Raw genomic sequence first — 20,841 nt, 5'->3', positions numbered from 1 at the left:
TATAGATGGTATAATCCACCTTGACAATCATGGCGACTGTCCCATTTTAAAAAATGGTTTGGGTCACACCACAGTTCATTCCTCCTCCAGCAGGGTTGGAAGGGCCCCAAAAAGCTAAAGTCCAGACACCAGAGAAGAAGGCGGCTAGGAGGCTAGGAGAGGAGCAGCAGAGCAGGGGCCCAGGACATCAAAAACTGTTTTTTTCTGAGAATGGTGAGAATAAAACTACAGAGGGCAGCTGAAACAATTAGCCTAGTTGTTCATTCATTTTATGTCTGTAACATTACCAGAGGACGAGGACGTTATTGTTCTAATAAAACATTCGAAAACTAATACAAAATAAATACAATGACAGAACGAAAATAAATAAAAAACTTCTCAAACTGAGTTAAAAGTCAAGGAGAAATAATGTGTTTCAATAGCAGATTTAAAAACATTTGTTTGATTTGTAGCAGCTTATTCTACAATTTGGTAGTAGATTAGTGATCTAAATGGGTCGTAATAAACTGTCAGGTACTGAGATTGGTGAACCAGAATTCAGCCACACAGAGTTTGGTTTTCAACAGTTTATTAAAGGCGATGGTTGGTGGGGAAGGAACTGACCCAGACTGGAGCAGGTGGGAGATGATGGCAGGAGCAGGCGGACGTGAGGCGAAGGAGACGGCGAGGCAAACGACGAGGGACGAAAGACAAGGAAGAAGGCTGGTGGAAGGTAGAATGAAGGGCGAAGACGTTCCGGCGGGGATGAGCAGACTGAGGAGGGATTATGTAGGCAGGTTGACAGGTGGACTGAGTCTGACTTGACTGACTCGGTGGTAGGTGGCAGTGATCAGGCGTGGAACGTTTATTCTCAAGGATGTAATTCTCCGGGTCCTGAAGAGGACCCACTTTTTAAGTCTTTGTTCCTTCATGATCTACATGAAAGTGTACGATATGATACGATATAATGTGACCATGCATTGCAGGGAAAATAACTTTTCCATGCTGGAGATGCGCAGATATGCTCAGTTTCTTTGGAGCACTTGTTGGCATTTAGACAGCAAACAAAGCAAGTTTAGAGACTTAGACCTTCAAACAGGAAAAAGGCCTAAGAAAAGACACAAATTCAGTTCTCCAGTGATCCAGCAGACTGAAAGGTGTGGAGACAGGCTGCAGCAAATGCCTAAAGAGTCAGATAAATATCAACCTTATCACAATGCAAAACCAAAAGGTAACATTGGTAAAAGTTGGAGCCATTCCAGAGAAGTGATCACCAAGGAAAACCTTGAAAGTATCTGCAGAGATTTTCTCACAGACTTTGACGTGTGTTTAACAAAAATCCAAAAGCAACCCCAAACTCATCATGCCCCAGCGTACGATAAGGTTGAAAATAATTTCTAACACGGTTTATCCTGTTTTAACCCTTTCTTATCGTTTTGGGACTTAAGACATCATGAAGGTGGAAGAAGCTGCCCCTCCAACTCAAACAGTGGGTGGAAGATGTTATGAACCATCTAAAGCTTGAAACATACTGTCAGCAACTCTGTTCAGAGTAACCTGGCAGCCATTTATTTCATGTTTTGGGACTTAATTCTCTTAAGAGTAACATCTTACCCAGCCTCTTCTTTTTACCTCTTTATTGAATCTGATAGCTGAATCTCATCTGTCAGCACGTGCTGTTGGGATTGTATTATCCTGTTTATTATGTTCTTTAGGCTGTTTTTGAATCTTTAAAATCAATAAAAAATATTTTAATAATTTTTCTTTTCCTTTCTTTCTCTTCCACTTTTCAGTTTGTGTCCATTGGATGCGAAATAAGCCCAAAATAACCCCTAATAAAGTTGTTTATCAAACGTATCACACAGAGCACTATAGTGAAAGCAGTAATGCTCCACTTGTGAAAGTAAACCTGTTGGCCTCTCCTTGGCATCAAGACAGCAATTCTTGGTGCTCCACAACCAGACAGGACACGTAAAAAACTGACAGAATCAAGACTGCCAGACAACCGGCGCCACCGGGTCCTCTGACTACCACCAGCAACCAAAGCAGGTGGAGTGTCTTGCTCAAGGACACAACGACAGAGGATCGGTGTGGGGGTTCAAACTGCCAACCCACCAGTTCCAGGAAAAACTCCTAGCTCCTCCCCCACTGTCCATCAACCATCTGGGAGATCCAGCTTGTTTTGTGGTTCCTGGTGAAAACATCTGTGGACCAACCTGATCAGAAACTGGGATCTGAAGATTTATTTAGTATTTCCCCCAAAGCGGATGAATTTTACTTTGCCTCCATATCTGACGGTGGAACTGGGATCCTGGCTGAGTTTGTTCCAGCAGCAAGAGCAGCTTTGTGTTTCCTCACAGACCAGCAGACTCTAGCATGAACACTTGACCTAGAGAGTCAGGAGATCTGAACTGGAGCCTCTAGTCAGAGGTTGAAGAAATAGGATGGGAGCACGTAGAGTCAGACTGAGCTGACATTTTGTCTGATAGGAAGCTGATGAATCCAGAGAGTTTTGGCCTTTAGCTGCAACACAGGACCCAGAAACAAAGTAAAGCAATCCTTACTGTTGATAGGAGCAGCAGTTAATGGAAACCTGCTATCAGTCTCCTCCTTCACCAGGAGCTGCTCTCCTTCCTGATGGACCCCGGGTTCCTCCTGTTCCTCCTTTATGTGGAGGGGCTTTGACTCCTGCTGCTCCCCCTCAGGACTCTGTTCTTCAGGAGCCTCTTCTTTAACATCTGCAGCCAACACTGAAACACATTACATGCTTTATCAACAACTAGATCTTTACAATGTTACAACCATGGGAAAGATTCAGTTTAGAGAAAAAGATTTGATCAGCAGTGAAGAGAAAACTGAACCTCAGGAACTGACAGTTTCACCCTAGAAATGATCACCGGTAACTTTAGTGTCATTCTGTTGTGGAAATTTATTGTAATTATTCTGTTAAAACATTTAATAACGGCTAAATTGGATAGTTAAATAAATACAAGAGATAAAATGTGACAGTTAAACATTGATTTATAAGTATATATTTTTTATATGAATATTTATTTGTAGTTGATTAACAGTTATTGAGTAAATGTCTTGTTATTGTTCTGTTGCATTTAATGACACACAGTTTTATATTATTAGCTACTTTTTGGCACAGTATTTATTTAAGTGAGTCACTGGGTTTTTTTTGAGGATGTATTCTAAATGTTGGCAGGATTGGTCCTCCATACAGCAAGAAGAAAACATGCGACCCTCTTTCTAAACAAGCGTTTTTCGGAGGAATTTTTCCAAGCACAAAGAAAAACTTGATACTGAACGGTGCTACATGCTAAGCTAGCATTAGCACCTCCTATGCTACATGCTAAGCTAGCATTAGCACCTCCTATGCAGAGCTGCAGGCTTAGCCAGTTTTCTGGAGGAAACCCTGTAACGAGTTGTGATGAAGAGGAGGAATCCATCAGCTGCTGAAAACGGCTCCTAAACTTTAGCTCCATCCACACAGTTAGCATGAAGAAGGAAATCTCCAAACCTGATGGGTGCAGCAGAACTCTGGGCTGGAAAACATCCCCCATCATTGGTGTCTCCTCTGCTGCGTCCTGCCGCTCTTTGAGCTCCTGCTTCCCTCCAGTTTCTCCGCTGTGCCTCCAGCTGCTGGACTTCTTTCCAGACTTCATCACCTGCAGCAGCTGCTGCTCTCTTTCAGCCTCACCAACACTCCCGATTCTGGCCTCACAGCAAAACAAGGACAAAGAACCCGGAAGTGATCAACGCGGCTGCGCTGCCTGGAAGAGGAAAAATGCAAAATGATCGAAAGGAGCGGAAAATTTCTTCTTCTAATTTAATGGTGGTTAGCAAACAATTTAAACCCGCTTTACCGCCACCTACTGGTGTGGAGTATTTCTTGAATATCGCTCAAAAACAAACCTGATGCTATTAAACAAGCCTGGTAGCTTTTACTTCTTTACTCTTGAGTTTTTTTTTAAATAACTCAATAAGATTTAGTTTGATTTTCATTGAATTAGTTGATTTATCTTAACCTGATAATTCTGACAATGCAATAAAACAAAAACAAAACTGTTCTATTGTCTTTTCTCCCCCAAACTCACTTTAACCTGTCTGCTGTTTCCCTGCTATGAATAAAGTCCTGTTTAGTCCAGGATGTCCAAGTCTGAGTGGTAAAATAATTCTCTCCTCCCTCCTGTTCCTTTCTGTTCTTCTCTTCTCTCTTATTTTCCTTTGGATATTTTAAAACCATCATCCCTTCATTCCTTTCTCACATTATTTTTCGTCTTGTCTCTTTCATTTACTTTCTTATTATGTCCTTTACTTCTGTTCTTCTAAACATAAAATCAGTATCAACTAATATACATTTGGGGCTTTCCTTTGCTCTAATATCTGCCATTTCATTCCCCTTAACCCCACAGTGGGCTGGTACCCATAGAAAGTTAACTGTGAGCCCCATCATGTTGATTCTATAAAGTGTTTGTTGTCTCTAAATGAATACGTCTGGTCTACTATCTGACTGGCTGTGCTGTAAACTGACCAAAGATGAATTAGAGTCTGAATAAATGAGTGATCTTAATGGTCTCACCTCTTCAACCACTGAACAGCTAACAGTATCGACAGCATTTCTCCTGTAGAAACTGAAACTCCATCCTGAAGCCTTTTCCCTACTTTGATGGAAAATAGTGGGACGATGAACGCTGTCTCAACCTGATTAACTGCATTTTCTGAAGCATCTGTGTATATATGTACATCATGATAATCCTGGATGATATATTCCTGCACTGCTTATGCATTCAACATAAAGATCTATCCTTGTTCTTTTCTAATCATGTAAAACCAACTGCAGCCTCAGGAAGCCTCCATGGTGGTATTGTACACACATGGACAAAGATGTAGGTACCCCTCTGTTAATGAAAGAAAGACAATAATAACAATAGGTACTGAAATAACTTGAAACTGATAATAATTATTCTCCTGGTGAGCAAAGTGCTCCAGTTGTCTCAGGACTGAAGGCTGCCTTCTCCAGACGGCCCGTTTCAGCTCCTTCCATCCATATTTAACAGGATTTAGATCAGGACTCATAGAAGGCCACTTCACAATAGTCCAATATTTCACTCTTAGCCGTTCTTGGCTGCTTCTAGCTGTGTTTGGGTCATGATCCTGCTGGCTGGAAGTCAGGCTGATAGATAGATGTGTCTGTGTTTATTTGGATATATTTTAAAGCTTTATAAACCCTCTCCACACTCTTTATAATCCTATCTCACTTTGTTTTTACCTAGATTCTTTCTTCAACCATTTTTATTTAAAATCCAAATGATTTTACCTGTTAGCTCTTACATTTTACAGAAACAGGATGCTTAGTTGTTTTGTTCCTCATTAATAACACAAATGAAACAAAAATTGAACAATAACAGCAAAACAAGAACTAAACCAGACGACTAAAACTGAGGGACCCCTGTAGACTTTACTGTAGTCTCCTCAACTGGTGAAATAGAAATAAACTCCCTCCAAACGCTCCTTTAATGAAGTGAATATTGGACACAAAGGACTGTGGAGAGAGTGTGATATTGTGATAGTGATATAGTGGTGATTTAATGTTCAGCCCCCGTAAAGACTCACTCTTTTGTCCTTTTAGCCAACAGAAGATCCAGCTGTGTACCTTCAGAGGAGATCTCTGCCCTGTCTTGCTCTTGGATGAGCCTCGCTGTCTCCTGGCAGGTGGAATCTCTCCCATTCCAACATTTGCCAAAGACAACCTTGGTGAAGCTTTGCTGTATCTGATGACATACTACTACAGCCTACATTTCACCTCTACAAAGTGTGTCCCAAGCCTTTTGTCTGTCATTCAGACTGAAGTGTTAAAGGACAATATCCAGGAGAAAGACAGCACAGGCTCATCCAAAAACGTCATGGCAGGTTGCAACAGTTTTATTGAGAAGTAGAGTTGTTCCTGCTAAGTGTTATTGACATTCAGCTTTGTGTTGAAAGGTTTAGACCTGAGGGCTGGAAAGCTGACATTTACATTTAAATCCTGTACTTTCTGATATACACATCAGTTTTTTCTTTCATCAACACATTATGTGCCTCAAATGTTCTGCTTAACATGAGGATTTGTTGCTTTAGGTGTTGGTTTACCAGTTCTGACAGAAACACTAAATAAGTTACAAAGACAAATTGTCTTGTCATTCATGTGTATAGTGATTGAAAAACATGTTTTGTTTAGGAGAAACTATTTAAATAAAGTTCTACACACACGTGGACAAAATTGGTCACAATGGTCACAGAAATAACTTGAATCTGACAAAAGTAATAATAAATAAACATTCTATGACAATAAATGAAAATCAGTCATTGCTTTAGCATCAAAAGAATGATTTAAAAAATAAACTCATGAAACATGCCTGGATAAAAATGATGGTACCTTTAATATTTTGTTCATCACTGCAATCAAACGATTCCTGTAACTGATTAGTCCACAAATTAGTCCAACAAATGAGTCCATGTGTGAATGTACTCAGTATACTGTGTCTGATGTTCTTGTGTGTAAATACTTTGTACTGTTTTAATATAAATAACCTAATAATGATTCTTGAATGCAGCAGATTCATCTTATTTAGTTACCCTAGTTTTAAGATCTTCTCCATAAAAGTGATTGAGAATGAAAACTGAAAGAAGCATTAACAGGCTAGTCGTGAGTTTAATTGACTTAATGTACTTGGAATAAATATTTCACAACTTTTAAGATATTTCTCACTTGTCTAAAGCCTGGATATTTTTCCTTTTTCCAAGAATCTTTTCTAGTACAATTGTTTTACTGAACTAGCAGATTATTTCACTTAAATTGAGGAGATTCAGACTAATATCTAGATTTTTTACCTGTTTTTAGATGACAAGTTTTTTGCAGTGTTCTAACAGTAACCAGTCTTCTTAAACAGAGTTGACATACAGATGATGATTTTGTTTCATTTTATTAGTTTTAATTATATGAATAGGTTTTGTTTTTAACAGAAGATGGTGTAAACACATGTGCATAATAAACAATGTGTACAACAATGACAATTAATCTGTTTAATATCCAAGACTAACATGTTGTGAGGGACCGAGCCGGACAAGCATGAGGACACAGTGGTGATTTTCAAGAAAAATGGGTTTTATTTCCCCAAAGTAACATAAGTCCACACAATAATTGCAGGGCCCTTAAAAGAGGTCAAATGAAGAAACTAACTCAAGGCAAAAAATATCAAAGTTAAACAAAACCTCAAAGTAACAAACTGAGCTGACACACAACAAACAAAGGGTTCTTAAACACTGGCTGATCAGACCAGACTGACCCACTGAGGAAGAGGGAAAGGGAACATCTACACACATTTAAAGGAGAAGTCACGGTCATATTCAGAATTCAAACTTCTGAAAGTACTTTAAATATAAAATCATTACATACTGTTCAATAAATGATATGTTTTTTTTTAATTAAGAGTAATTTTCAATTGAATGTGCTTTACTGGAGGCATCCATGTTGGTCAAGATCAGTACTGCCACCTCCCAGTTTGTGACGTCATGTTGCAGGAATCGGCTGTTGAGCAAGTCCCAACGCTCTATTTGTTGTTTGTCACTGCGCTATTATCCAAGATGGCGACGACCAGTGCTCAATGCGAAGACAGTGATGGATTAATTAGCCACAGCGATGGGAGTGCCGTGGATTTATCGTCATCATCTGAGCGATTTAGAATATATAGAAGACTTTCTTGATAGCAACCTGACTTTTGACGAAATCCAGCCGTAGCAGTTTGAGCCGAGGAGACCAAAAAGGGACGATGTGAGTTAAATCTGTCTGCTGTGGCTCTGGTGTTTAGGCACCACAGACGCCTCCTTATTTTTGTGTTATTCTTCTCAGTTGGTTCTTCTTGCAGATGAAATATCTCAATGTAAACATCAATTAAAATTAGGGCTGTCAGTTTTAACGCGTTAACTTTGTTAAACCATAACGGCGTCTTTTTTTAACCACATTGATGCTTTTTTCCCCCACAACATCCTCCAGACAGTGTTTTTTTACCCTTGGCGCCTTCCGTTTCAAAGATGCTAGAGACTAGCATAACAGACCCGTGCTCACTGTTGTGAAGCCCACTTATTTTATGCCACTTTGGTCATCCGTTTTCTAAAGTCGCTTGTAAATTTCATGAGTTGCGGGTTGTAGTTTTTTGGGCTTGTTTCTGAAAGTGAAGTCGCTTGTTTGGGCTCTAAACTACGTGACACCTGAAATATCCCTCCGCCTCATAACGCGCTGGAGCTCATCCTGACAGGAGCAGAGTGAGTCAAGGCAGAAGGAGCAGCTCTGCTCGTATTTTCTGCAGTTTACGGCTGCAATAACTGATAACAGCTGAAAGTAGATCACATGGTGCAGATCACCATTTGGAGCAGAGATTGGTTCTAAAGATGAGTTTTTACTCCCTGATAACGTTGCAGAACCCAACCCGTGGTGGATCATGAATCGGAAAGGAGAAAATAACTTTTTTTCACTTTTACCTGATGTATTGCAACATACAACTGCCATGAACGTGGGCATTGTCACTTCAACAATAGCTCTCACGAATTTCAATGGTGAAGTCCTCTAGAAATCTGAAATAATTGTTGTTGATCTCAGCTGTGTAGAACAGTTCCTATTGAATTAGCTGGTAGAGCGCAGAGAATGGCCCTCGGCTTACCGCAACGTGACGTCACTGGATGTGATGTCAGCAGTGAGGTGTTACCATATTTGGGCAATAATGGCCGCTCCCAGACTCTGTGATCTCAATGACAATTTACATTTTTATATTTTTACTGATTAACGCTAAATTCATTAAATCACCACGAACATATTAGTTTTAGGTATAAATAATGATCCATTGATTCTTCCTTGCTGACCAAACTTCTCCTTTAACAAAAATAACTAAACAGTTATCTTAAGGATTAAACTTAAATGACTAATAACTAAACAAAATTAACAAAAGAGTTAGAATAAGGACTCCATGGTCTTCCCCCCCCCCCCCCTAGAGGAACTCCAGATGGCACCACCCAGTCAGTCAATCTGGGACTGGAGTGTACCAGCCAGAGTCCTCTGCTTCAGCCCAGTTCAAGCTACTCCCCACAACACCAGAACAGGAAGCACAGACCGATGTTAAGTATGTGACAAAATTAAATGTACAAAAGTTAACCAAATGTGTGCGCTACAGTTGGAACTAAATCTTTCAATAATGTTACAATAAAAATAAACAAACCAATGTATTTATACTGCAGTGTATGTATTTGAATTCAGCCATTTCTCTGTGTAGCTCAACAACTCTCTGCAACATTTTCCCACGAGACAATCATCACACTTCAGTGATAAAGCAGTGTGTCATGTTCAGCATCCAGATTTGGGCAAAGTTGACCAAACAGCTGTGATTTCAGAGCTCTAGATTTCACAAAGTTAACTGCAGTGATAGCTGTGTTCAGATCAGAAGATCTGGGTCCATGTCTCTGGAAGCTATGACTGCTGATGCAGGACACAGTGGGTAGCTATAACGCATGGATTGATGGATTTTATCCACGCTTCAACTCCACTCTTTGGGCCGGTCATCACTGCTGAGCCATCCGTACAAACAGAGAGACATTTTTCCCAGCTCAGTCTCGCTTCAGACAGAAAAGCATCAACTAGCTTAAATATTTCCTCACCAGTTGTCCTGCCCAAGACCTCCTTGCAGAAACCAAAATCCTCCAAAATGTTTTCCTCCCAGGGATAGAGCACCAGAGCTATCAGCTGAGCAGCAGTGGAAATGTCTGTAGATTCGTCCAGCTGTATAGAAAACTTTCCAAAGACGTCTGAATCAAATTACAAAGTCTGCCTTCCATCACCTATAGAACAATTTCAGGATTAAAGGACTGATGTCTCAGCAGGATCTGGAAAAACTAGTCCATGCGTTTATCTTCAGTAGAACTGGGGTCCGTTCTTCGTACGTTGCTTAAAACATCCGAGATCAAATGACACATCCAAGATGATTTCATCCGGCTAATCATGATCCGGCTAATTGGGTTCTTCGAACACACCTGTTGTTTACGATTAGTATCACTGGATTGAGTTATCCGAGACAACTGCGCGTTCATGCGTTTGTTTAAAAGGGGAAATGTGTCGATAGCAGAAACATTGATCAGCAACACTGCTATTGGCTGTTCAGCATGGCCAAAGAACGCCCACAGTTTGTCTCCCAAGCAGAACACGAGCTTTTAATGGAAGGTTATGCCGAATTTGAGTCATTAATTAAAACACCTCAAAATCTGTTAAAGCCGGGAGAGAGGGCTGGCAAAAAGCAGCAGACAAATTAATGCATAAATACTGTCCATGGTAGATGTTTCTATCACATTCTACAGCATGAATTTTTGCATTTTAATAATCTCATATTTACTATGTTCTTTTATGTCAGAGCCTCCACGAGACCCACTAGAACATGGGGACAAGTAAAAGTGCAATACAAGAATATTCTACAAAATGGTAGCCTTTAATTATTACACTTTATTTTAAAAAAGGCACTTGTTATGTCAAGAGATCCAGTGTAATTCCAGAGACGGGAAGTAAAGGACACGTGCAAACTGGGAATTTTAACAAAAAAAAATCTTTATCCATAAAAAATGAAAATTTTCCTTTTCCAAGTCATCCACAGTTTAAACGGTAAAACTGTGTTGCTCCGTGTCTAGATAATCCATCCATAGTTTTTTCTAATACAATATACGGCTCGACAGGAAGCAAGCCTTTCAAAGTAAAACTAAACTTCACAATAAAATGGCCTGAACAAATCTTCTTACTGAATATGATAAAAATAAAAAGCAAACCATCATCCAAATAACTTAAATATTTTAGATTTATGGCTCCAACACCACTTTTTCCTCTTTAAAAGCCATTGTTAAATTATGTGTTTGTCTGTTTATAACAGCCACCAAGAAAATCTCTCTACAATTACACTGTTGCGCAGCGCTAAAGGATCCTGTCTATTGCGCAATACGCGATTAATTTGAAAAACTCTGCAAATTATTCTTGCACCTTCCGCAACAGGTTGCAGTCGTAAAAATGGACATGGCTACGGCAGACTTCCCTATCTCCTCCGCTCATAAAGCTGTGATCTAATTTTGTTTACATGAAATAAGCCTGCTCTCGAGCAGGCTTAAGCTGGCGCACGCGTTGCTATGACAACAAGTGCAGGATGTCTTTCGAAGAACCAAACGATCCAAGATGATGCCAAATCGTCAACAATGAAATCCTGCTAAATGAGTTAGCGACGTACGAAGAACGGACCCCTGATCACTGCAACGTTGTTTTCACAGGTCTGCCTAAAAAGTGGATCAGACAGCTGCAGCTGATCCAGAACTCTGCTGCCTGCGTCCTCACTTAGATTACGAAAGTAGAGAACATCGACCTGTTTCTAAAGTCCTTCCATGGCTCCCTGGATCTCAGAGAATAGACTTTAAAATCCTTCTGTTAGTCTATAAACCCCTGAATGGCTTAGCACCTAAATACATCAGAGACTTGTTATCAGCGTATCAACCCTCCAGACCACTAATTAAAACCTAATCTGGTAAGTGGCTTGTACTTGTATAGCAGTTTAACTAGTCCGACGACCCCAAAGCGATTCACAACTTGCAAGTTGACTTCCTATATTCTACCTTTCTGGAAAAAGACTTCCTGAACACATTTGTTTAGGATTGCTTAGGGCTGGGCGATAAATCGATTTAATCGATTAATTCGAATTTACAATTCTTTAAGATTTCATTTTTGGAAAATCTGGATTTTATTTTGCCAATACACTCATTGGGTTTCCATGAAGAGAACAATGTGATGCTGAATATATGTTTAGGCAAATATATTGTCAAAATATTGTTAAGTAGAAACTTTTTTTTACCATAATACGAGGTACTTCATTTACTTATTTACTTTTTTTAACTTAGTTTGAAGTTCACAAGTGCAGTGAAGCCTGTTCTTAGCTCAATGTGTAATACCACTAGCAGCAAATGTTTTGTTATATTTTCATTGTTTATAACGGCACGGCTGCCATCTTGTTTTACAAGCATGTTTCACAGCTTGTTTTTAGTTGCACTTTGAATTCAGGTCAACTCCCTGACGAAATGCTTGACATAAAAGCAAGGTTTTAAAATAATTTCTTTTTATGAAAAAAAAAAAAAAAAAAAAAAAAAAAAAAAAAAAAAAAATCGATTAATCGGATTTGGTATGATAAAATCGGATATTTATTTTTTAATCCATATCGCCCAGCCCTAGGATTGCTTTTGACTGTTTAGTTAACTGAAATATCATTAGTTAAAAATTTTAGAGCAATTGTTTATAAAATCATTAATATTTGCTCTTAATTTCTCTTTTCCTGTTTTATTTTGTTTCACTTTTCCTACATTTATTCCAACTGTGTTTCTGTTTTTATTTTACTTCGTCTTAATCATGTAAAGACCCTTGCGCTGTCCTTGTACTAAAATGTGCTATACAAAAAAAAACTTGCCTTGTCTTGTTTTGTATGGTTTCTCATGTGCATGTTTGAAATTATTTTATGAGTAAAACCTTTTCCTCATTGATCACAACAGAAAGGCTTCTCTCCTGTATGGATTCTCATGTGTGTCTTTAAAGTAATTTTAAACCTAAATCTTTTTTCACATAGATCACAAACGAATGGCATCTGTCCTGTATGGATTTTCATGTGGTCGTTTAAAGTACTTTTTACACGAAATCGTTTTCCACATTGATCACAACAGAAAGGCTTCTGTCCTGTATGGATTCTCGTGTGTTTTTTTAAATCTTCTTTTTGGTTAAATCGTTTTCCACATAGAGCACAACAGAAGGGCTTCTGTCCTGTATGGATTCTTAAGTGTGTGTTTAAGTGTCCTTTTCTACTAAATCGTTTTCCACATAGATCACAACAGAAAGGCTTCTGTCCTGTATGGATTCTCATGTGTCTGTTTAACTGTCTTTTTCCACTAAATCTTTTTCCACATAAATTACAAGAGAAAGGCTTCTGTCCTGTATGGATTCTTATGTGATTGTTTAATGTTCCTCTTTCACTAAATCTTTTTCCACATAAATTACAAGAGAAAGGCTTCTCTCCTGTATGGATTCTTATATGTTTGTTTAATGTTCCCGTTAAACTAAATCTTTTTCCACATACATCACAACAGAAAGGCTTCTCTCCTGTATGGATTCTCATGTGTGTGTTTAAACTTCCTTTTTGGCTAAATCTATGTCCACATAGATCACAACAGAAAGGCTTCTCTCCTGTGTGGATTTTCATGTGTTGGTTTAAATGTTCTTTTTGGGTAAATCTTTTTCCACATAGATCACAACAGAAAGGCTTCTCTCCTGTGTGGATTCTCCTGTGTGTGTTTAAAGCATATTTTCCAATAAATCTTTTGCCACAGTCATCACAGCTAACCTTTCCTCCAGTCTGGACTTTCTTCCGCGAGTCTACATTTTTCTTCTTTGTAGAACATTTCTTATACCCAGAGTCTGACACGTGTTTCAGCTCAGACAGAGGGTGCTCTACATCACTGTCCTCTTCATTCTCCTCAGTGTCTTCAGTCTCTAAAAAAATCGAAGCATCTCCATGATCTTGTATCCTGGTGTCTCCATCATTCTCTTCTGGAAGCTCTCTGCCTTTAATCTGGTCTGAAAAAAGCTGTGAGAGCAGCAGAGACTGTTCATCATCCAGACTCTTTATGGGAGGAGCAGAGACTGGAAACCTGATAGCATTTATCACCTCCTTCCCATTGAGCTGCTCTCCTGGCAGACTGATGTAGACTCCTTCATGTTCCTCCTTGATGTGGGGGGGCTTTGGGTCATGCAGGTCAGCAGGAGGTCTGTGGTCTAAACAAGCTTCTTTAACAATCAGCTTCTGCTGAAAATCTGCAGGAAACATGGAAACACATTAGGCACATAAGAAAATATTTTGATTGCAGCCTGAACTGACGCACGATGTAAAGATATATTTGGCGAAGCAACATGGAAGGAATACGAGGCAGCCGCGGCAGCAGCTGGCAGTGCTAAGGCTAAAACAGCAACTCCACAGAGGGTTAGATGTCTGCATTCTGAAGACATTTGAAAGCTGTAAAATCTTTTCAAGAGAAAACGCTAAAGCTTTTAATGACAAAGTGATGGAATTTATAGCGAGTCGTCGAGAACCCAGGTTTTCGTAACTTAATAGCACTTTTGGAGCCACGTTACACCATCCCTAGTCGTCACTTCTTCTCAGACGTGTCCCCACCTGCCCTCAATGATGCCGTCCTCACACACGTCCACAATTTGATCAACAACGAACTTCATGTGAGTTTTACTACATACATATTGACGTCAGATGTTAGTCCCGTCAGCATGTTAAGCTTAATGGCTCAGTGGTTGGATCCAGATTTTTACATGCAAAAAGCAAGTTCATCTGACCCTATATCAATGGACTTCAATTGAAAACATGCTCACTATTCTAGACCCATATGAACAGCTGACAAAAGACGAAAGTTCAGCTTCAGCTATTGCAGCTGATGTCATCCCCTCCATTGAAGCCTTAAAACAGCTGTTAAATAGGACTGTTGCATTAGATTACATATATGTCAAAGTCAAGGCCCGCGAATGATATGGATGACATTTAATTACCATTAGAACCGGCCCACAGCCGCCTGTGCGCGCTGCTGTGACTTCACGGAATTGCATTGTGGGGAATGTACTGTTGGTGCATACACACTTTTTTTTTTTTTTTTTTTTTTTTTTTTTGTGCTTTGCATGTTTGGATTGTTTGGTTTTTGCTCCCCCCTTTAACAATCCAAGCTGGGCTGAAGCCGGTTGTCTAAGGAGGCGGAACGCATTTGCGCTCCGCAAATGCCGCCGCCGGTGTCAGAGGCTGATTGAAGCTAAAATAAAAAGGAGCCTGGATGGAAGGAGGGACGGAGCGTATCCTGCAGGTGACAGAGACAGACACCCTGCTGAACGAGGGGCAGGTGGGATCTGCACAGAATAGCGGGAGGTGAACAGACGTCCCAGTCAGGGCAGAGGTCTGACTTGTGCTTTGCATGTTTGGATTGTTTTTGCTTCCCCCCTCCCCCCTTAACAATCCAAGATCACTGGGCTGAAGTCGGTTGTCTAATATGGCCCCACACTCAGTCTTTGACAAGGTCGAGCAAGCAACTCAAAAACCCAAACAGCAAAATAATCAAATCCAAGATGTTTTATCTTAACAGAAGCCGCTGTGATAATGGCACGATAAAACACTCCGTTGCCCTTTTTTAGAAGTCCAAGATTCAATAATTGTCCTTAAAAGTAATCAATTTGAGGCCAGAAGCTGGGCTCCACTTATTATGCTGCTTCTAGAGGAGGCGATCCGTCTACAGCGCACCCTTCTGCCGATCCGCAGCTGATTCTGCGGCGCTCCAGCCCTGTTCCACTCTTCTGCTTGCCACGCCACTTTTCATACCGATCTACCTAAAAGAAAGCAGGAAAACGGCAGCATCCCCGCACAAGACTCTTTTGAAAGACGTATTTCCTGCTGATACTCTCTAATCGAGACGGAGCGCTACTTACAGGCGCAGACCTCTGCCCTGACTGGGACGTCTGTTCACCTCCCGCTATTCTGTGCTTGGCGTGCGGATCCCACCTGCCCCTCGTTCAGCAGCATGTCTGTCTCTTTCACCTGCAGGATACGCTCCGTCGCTCCTTTCATCCAGGCTCCTTTTATTTTGGCTTCAATCAGCCTCTGCTGACACCTGTGCGCAGTTTTGTACTTATTTAACTGATTCTGTCTTAGGTTCAGGTTCTGTCTTAGTTTTGGTTTATGAATTAGTTTGGGTTTTGTGGTGGTTTAATTTTGTACTTTGTTTTATGTTATGAGCTCTTCTGGCTTGCTCAGATCACTTATGTCACCAGCCTTTAATCAGTTCACCTGCCAGCATTCTGTGAGCTCACCTCACCAACTACCTGTTTTCCTGTCACTTCCTTGTTTAGTCACCAGCCAATCAGTTTGATTCATCTATTAGTCACTTCCCTTCCTTTAATTAGTTCCACCTGTTTTCTGTAATTAGTTTCTACTCTGTTCACCTGCTCACTCCCCAATTTATTCCTGCTTCACTCCTTTGTTCAGGGCCAGGTGGTCTTTTCATGTTTATGGGTGAGGCAAATCCCAATCTCATGTCTGATTTTGGATTTTTGACCCTGTTTTTGCCTCCAGAGTACCTGAGCAGTTTCTGTTCCCATGAAGTTCTGAATGTTTTTCTGTAGTCTTTTTGATTCTTCAGTCCTTTTGGTGTTGCGCTGCTTTTTGTTTAATAAATTCCTTTTTTTTAAAAACCTCTGGTGGTCTGGCTGAATTCTGGGTCCGCTACCATGATTCATCACAAAATTGTAACTTTTTTTTTTTTGTACAAGACATGATTTTTTTTTCATGATATAGATATATATCTATAGATATATATATCGATAGATTGATCGGGATCGGGAGAGGTTCAAGGACTGAACCCTGTGGTACTCCACAGGTGACCCTAGAGTTTAAGAAAGATTTATTATTAACGTGAACAAACTGGAATCTGTCCGACAGATAAGATTTAAACCAGCCTAATGCTTTTCCCTTAATCCCTACAGTATGCTCAAGTCTTTGTAGGAGAATATTGTGATCAACTGTATCAAATGCAGCACTGAGATCTAACAGGACAAGTATAGACACAAGTCCATTATCTGAGGCCATGAAAATTTCATTAGTGACCTTCACCAGAGCTGTTTCAGTGCTATGATGAGCTCTGAAACCTGACTGAAACTCCTCAAGTAGGTCATTACTTTGTAAATGTTCACAAAGTTGATTAGCAACTACTTTCTCAAGAATTTTAGATAAGAAAAGAAGATTAGATATAGGTCTGTAATTTACTAACTCATCTTGATCAAGAGATGGTTTCTTACGTAAAGGTTTAATAACAGCTACTTTAAAAGCCTGTGGTACATATCCATTTACTAAGGATAGATTAATCATGTCTAAATAGGGCCTCAGAAAATATTTTCAAATTCTGTTATATTTAGCATGTATTTGCACACTAATTTGACTAGCATCTGTGACTGTTGAGAAAGCATGTTCCATATTGAGATTGAAAAAGGTGAAAAAACTTTTCAAGCCTTTCATTATTTGACATTTTTTATCCCTGGGCATCGATATCAAGTTTGAAATTTTAGTATTGTGACAACCCTACTATGTTCCACTCCGTGCTCTTCGATCTCAGGGCACGGGTCTTTTAGAAGTCCTTAAACCTGAAAGCAAAACGGTAGGGGAGCTTTTTGCTTTCGTGCCCCATCTCTGTGGAACAATCTCCCTTTAGACACTCGGCAGGAATGTTCTGTGGAGGTTCTCAAAGCCAAGCTAAAGACCCACTTGTTCACCTTATCTTATGGTGCCTAATTCAGTGCCTAAACTATATTGATTTAATATTGCCGTTTCCCTTTGTTTTTAAGTTTTTACCTGTTTTGAAATTATATTGTTTTACTTCTTGTTTTACTATTTTTATTAGCTACTATTCAGCACTTTGATTAAAAGCGTTTATAAATAAAGCTCTTATTACTGTTTGTAATATCATCCGATTCTGTGTTAATGGCAACTTTACCTGAAAACGGCAATCGTTCTAGAGTCACTAGGCATCAGGTTAATCTACATCCACAAAAGGGCTGGTGATCCCATCCTGGATTTCAAAGTGCAAAAAAATATGAATTAAATATAGTTTTTAAAGTACAGTAGTCTGGAACTGCACTAAACTAATTCCCTGAATTTGATTCACACGCAGCTTCAATCACTTATTCACCTCGTTCACTTTGTGTGCCTCTGATAGCTTTTTTTGGTAGTTTTCTTTATGTAGCATGGATTCAGGCAATGTATTAAAATTCATAAACCGTTTCAGAAAAGTCATTTGTAGTACTGAACACGGTTAACTACAATTGTTAATCACTTTTTGTCTTTAAAGGGGAAGTCCGGTCAACAAGGAAAAATCTGTGGATTATTAGCTATAATTAAAACTAATACGTTTGTGGTTATTTAATGAATTTAGCGTTAATCAATAAGAAAATAAAAGCATAAATTGTCGTCTGGATCACTGTGTATGGGGCGGCCATTACTGCCCAAAAATCGGCAAAAATGGCCGCCTGACATCACATGCTGTGACGTAACAGCGGAGAGCCGAGGGCAGTTCTCTGCGCTTTACAAGCAAACTCAATAGGAGCTGTTGTACACAGCTGCGATCAGCTACAATTATTTTGGATTTCCAGAAGACTTCACCATTGAAATTCATGAGAGCTATTGTTGAAGCAACAATGCTCACGTGCATGGCAGTTGGACGTAACATACATCGGGCAAAAGTGGAAAAAACATTAGTTTTTTCACCTTTCCGATTCATCATCCACCACGGGCTGTTTTGCTGGAATGTCTATTTGAAGAGGAAGGATTTTCCATCGTGCTTCTGGCCAGAGAGAAACGGCATATGCAGCCAACATTTGGAAGAAGAATGTCTTCAAGATAACATGAGCCAGACTTTTCGGTAGGTTCTTCTTTTTTAGAATGTAGAATTTGCCGGAAGATTTGTTTGGACACACTTAGAAAGAATGCTCACTGTTGTGAAGTCCACTTATTTCACACAAATTTAGTCTTATTTTTTCTAAAGTCGCTTGTTTCTGAAAGTAATGTGGCTTGTTTGAGCTCTAAACTAAGTGACGCTGAAATATGCCTCCGCCTCATAACGCGCTGCAGCTCATCCTGACAGCAGCAGAGTAAACTCAGAAAGAGCCGCTCTGCCCATATTTTCTGCAGTTTACGGTTGCAATAACTGCTGAAAGTAGATTAGGCGGTGCAGATCACCATTTTGAGCAGAGATTGGTTCTAAAGATGAGTTTTTTACTCATCTTCTAACATTGCAGAACCCAACCCATAAACCACACTTATGCTTATTTGTTGTCTTTTTATGTCTCTAAAATGTAAATTTAGTATTAATTTAAATGCTTAATACCATGTCTATCTTTGTTTAAGGTGTTAAAAAAATATTTTGCCATGAAAACGAATATTTATTTACAAGGGGACAGATAGGGCATTGGGACTTGCTCTACAGCCGATACCGCACAGTGACGTCACAAACTGGGAGGAGTCAGTACTGTTCTTCACCAAGATGGCGGCCCCCATAAAAGGACCTTCAAATGAAAATTACTCTTAATTAAAAAAGCTTATCATTTATTGAACACTATGTAATAATTTTATATTTTAAGTACTTTCAGCAGTTTGAATTCTGATTTTGACCGCACTTCTCCTTTAAAAAAAGCTTAAAAATATATATGAACAAATATGCAAATTAGATGTTAACCCCTTAATAGATAAAACGCCACAGAAATTAACAAAAATCCTAGCGAATCTAATGGCATTATAGATCAATAATTATTTCACATTGGCAGACTCTTTTTTTTCCACAGAATCGTGACGAAATCTGTTGGGTTAAAAACTAAAACTGCAGTCAGTGCCAAATTTAAAGAGTCAGAAATAAGTAAATTTAAAGTTTAAACTATTAGAAACTAAACATAAATCTTATTTTTACCATTTAATACACACAGTTTTAACTCTTGGTTTTATTTTGTTTTTATACTGCAAGTGTTTATCTCAAGTTTGTACTTCCACATGCACCGGTTATGCGATCAGATAAAAGCCCTTTCCTAACCGGGCTACTGGGCTGAATTACAACACTTCAACCCCAACCCACCCTGGTGACATCTTTACTTTCTTACAAAAAAATCTGCACACCTCATGTGGAGGGAGGGGGATTTTGTTTGATAGGAACCTAATGAATCCAGTGAGTCTTGGCCTTTGGCTACAACACAGGACACAGAAACAAAGTAAAGCAGTCCTTACTGTTGATAGGAGCAGCAGTTAATGGAAAGCTGCTATCAGTCTCCTCCTTCACAAGGAGCTGCTCTCCTTCCTGACGGGCCCCGGGTTCCTCCTGTTCCTCCTTTATGTGGAGGGGCTCTGACTCCTGCTGCTCCCCCTCAGGACTCTGTTCTTCAGGAGCCTCTTCTTTAACATCTGCAGCCAACACTGAAACACATTACATGCTTTATCAACAACTAGATCTTTACAATGTTACAACAATGGGAAAGATTCAGTTTAGAGAAAAAGATTTGATCAGCAGTGAAGAGAAAACTGAACCTCAGGAACTGACAGTTTCACCCTAGAAATGATCACCAGTAACTTTAGGGTCATTCTGTTTATTGTTATTTCTTTAAAACGTTTAATAATGGCTAAATTGGATAAAATATGACAGTTAAACATTGACTTATAAGTATATATTTGTTGTATGAATAAATATTTGTAGCTGATTAATTGAACAGTTATGTCTTGTTATTGTTTTGTTGCATTTAATGACACACAGTTTATATTATTAGCTACTTTTGGCCCAGTAATTAATTAAGTAAGTGATTGATTTATTTCTTATATATTTCTTTATATTCTAAATGTTGACAGGATTGGTCCTCCATACAGCAAGAAGAAAACATGCGACTCTCTTCATAAACAAGATAAACCAAAAAGCGTTTTTCGGAGGAATTTTTCCAAGCACAAAGAAAAACTTGATACTGAACGGTGCTACATGCTAAGCTAGCATTAGCACCTCCTAAGCTACAAGCTAAGCTAGCATTAGCACCTCCTATGCTACATGCTAAGCTAGCATTAGCACCTCCTATGCTACATGCTAAGCTAGCATTAGCACCTCCTATGCTAAATGCTAAGCTAGCATTAGCACCTCCTATGCTACAAGCTAAGCTAGCATTAGCACCTTCTAAGCAGAGCTGCAGGTTTAGCCAGTTTTCTGGGG

General features: G+C 39.5%; 1 long non-coding RNA gene across 2 annotated transcripts; it reads right to left on the bottom strand.

Moving 5' to 3' along the window:
* Positions 1-214: 214 nt before the first annotated feature.
* On the bottom strand, positions 215-19,969 carry LOC118559340. 2 transcript variants are annotated; one of them, XR_004928794.1, is made up of 2 exons: positions 19,933-19,969; positions 215-2,502 (listed from the first exon to the last, which is right to left on the bottom strand). It is a non-coding gene; the product is annotated as an uncharacterized LOC118559340 (long non-coding RNA). The 2 variants fall into 2 exon arrangements; XR_004928795.1 differs by lacking the exon at positions 19,933-19,969 and adding an exon at positions 2,596-2,620.
* Between the last annotated feature and the right edge of the window lie 872 nt (positions 19,970-20,841).

This window comes from Fundulus heteroclitus, unplaced genomic scaffold (assembly GCF_011125445.2).
Source record: "Fundulus heteroclitus isolate FHET01 unplaced genomic scaffold, MU-UCD_Fhet_4.1 scaffold_278, whole genome shotgun sequence".
In the NCBI taxonomy this organism is placed as follows: domain Eukaryota; kingdom Metazoa; phylum Chordata; class Actinopteri; order Cyprinodontiformes; family Fundulidae; genus Fundulus; species Fundulus heteroclitus.
Note: the sequence above shows the minus strand (reverse complement) of the source record. Positions and strands in the feature narration are given on the sequence as shown.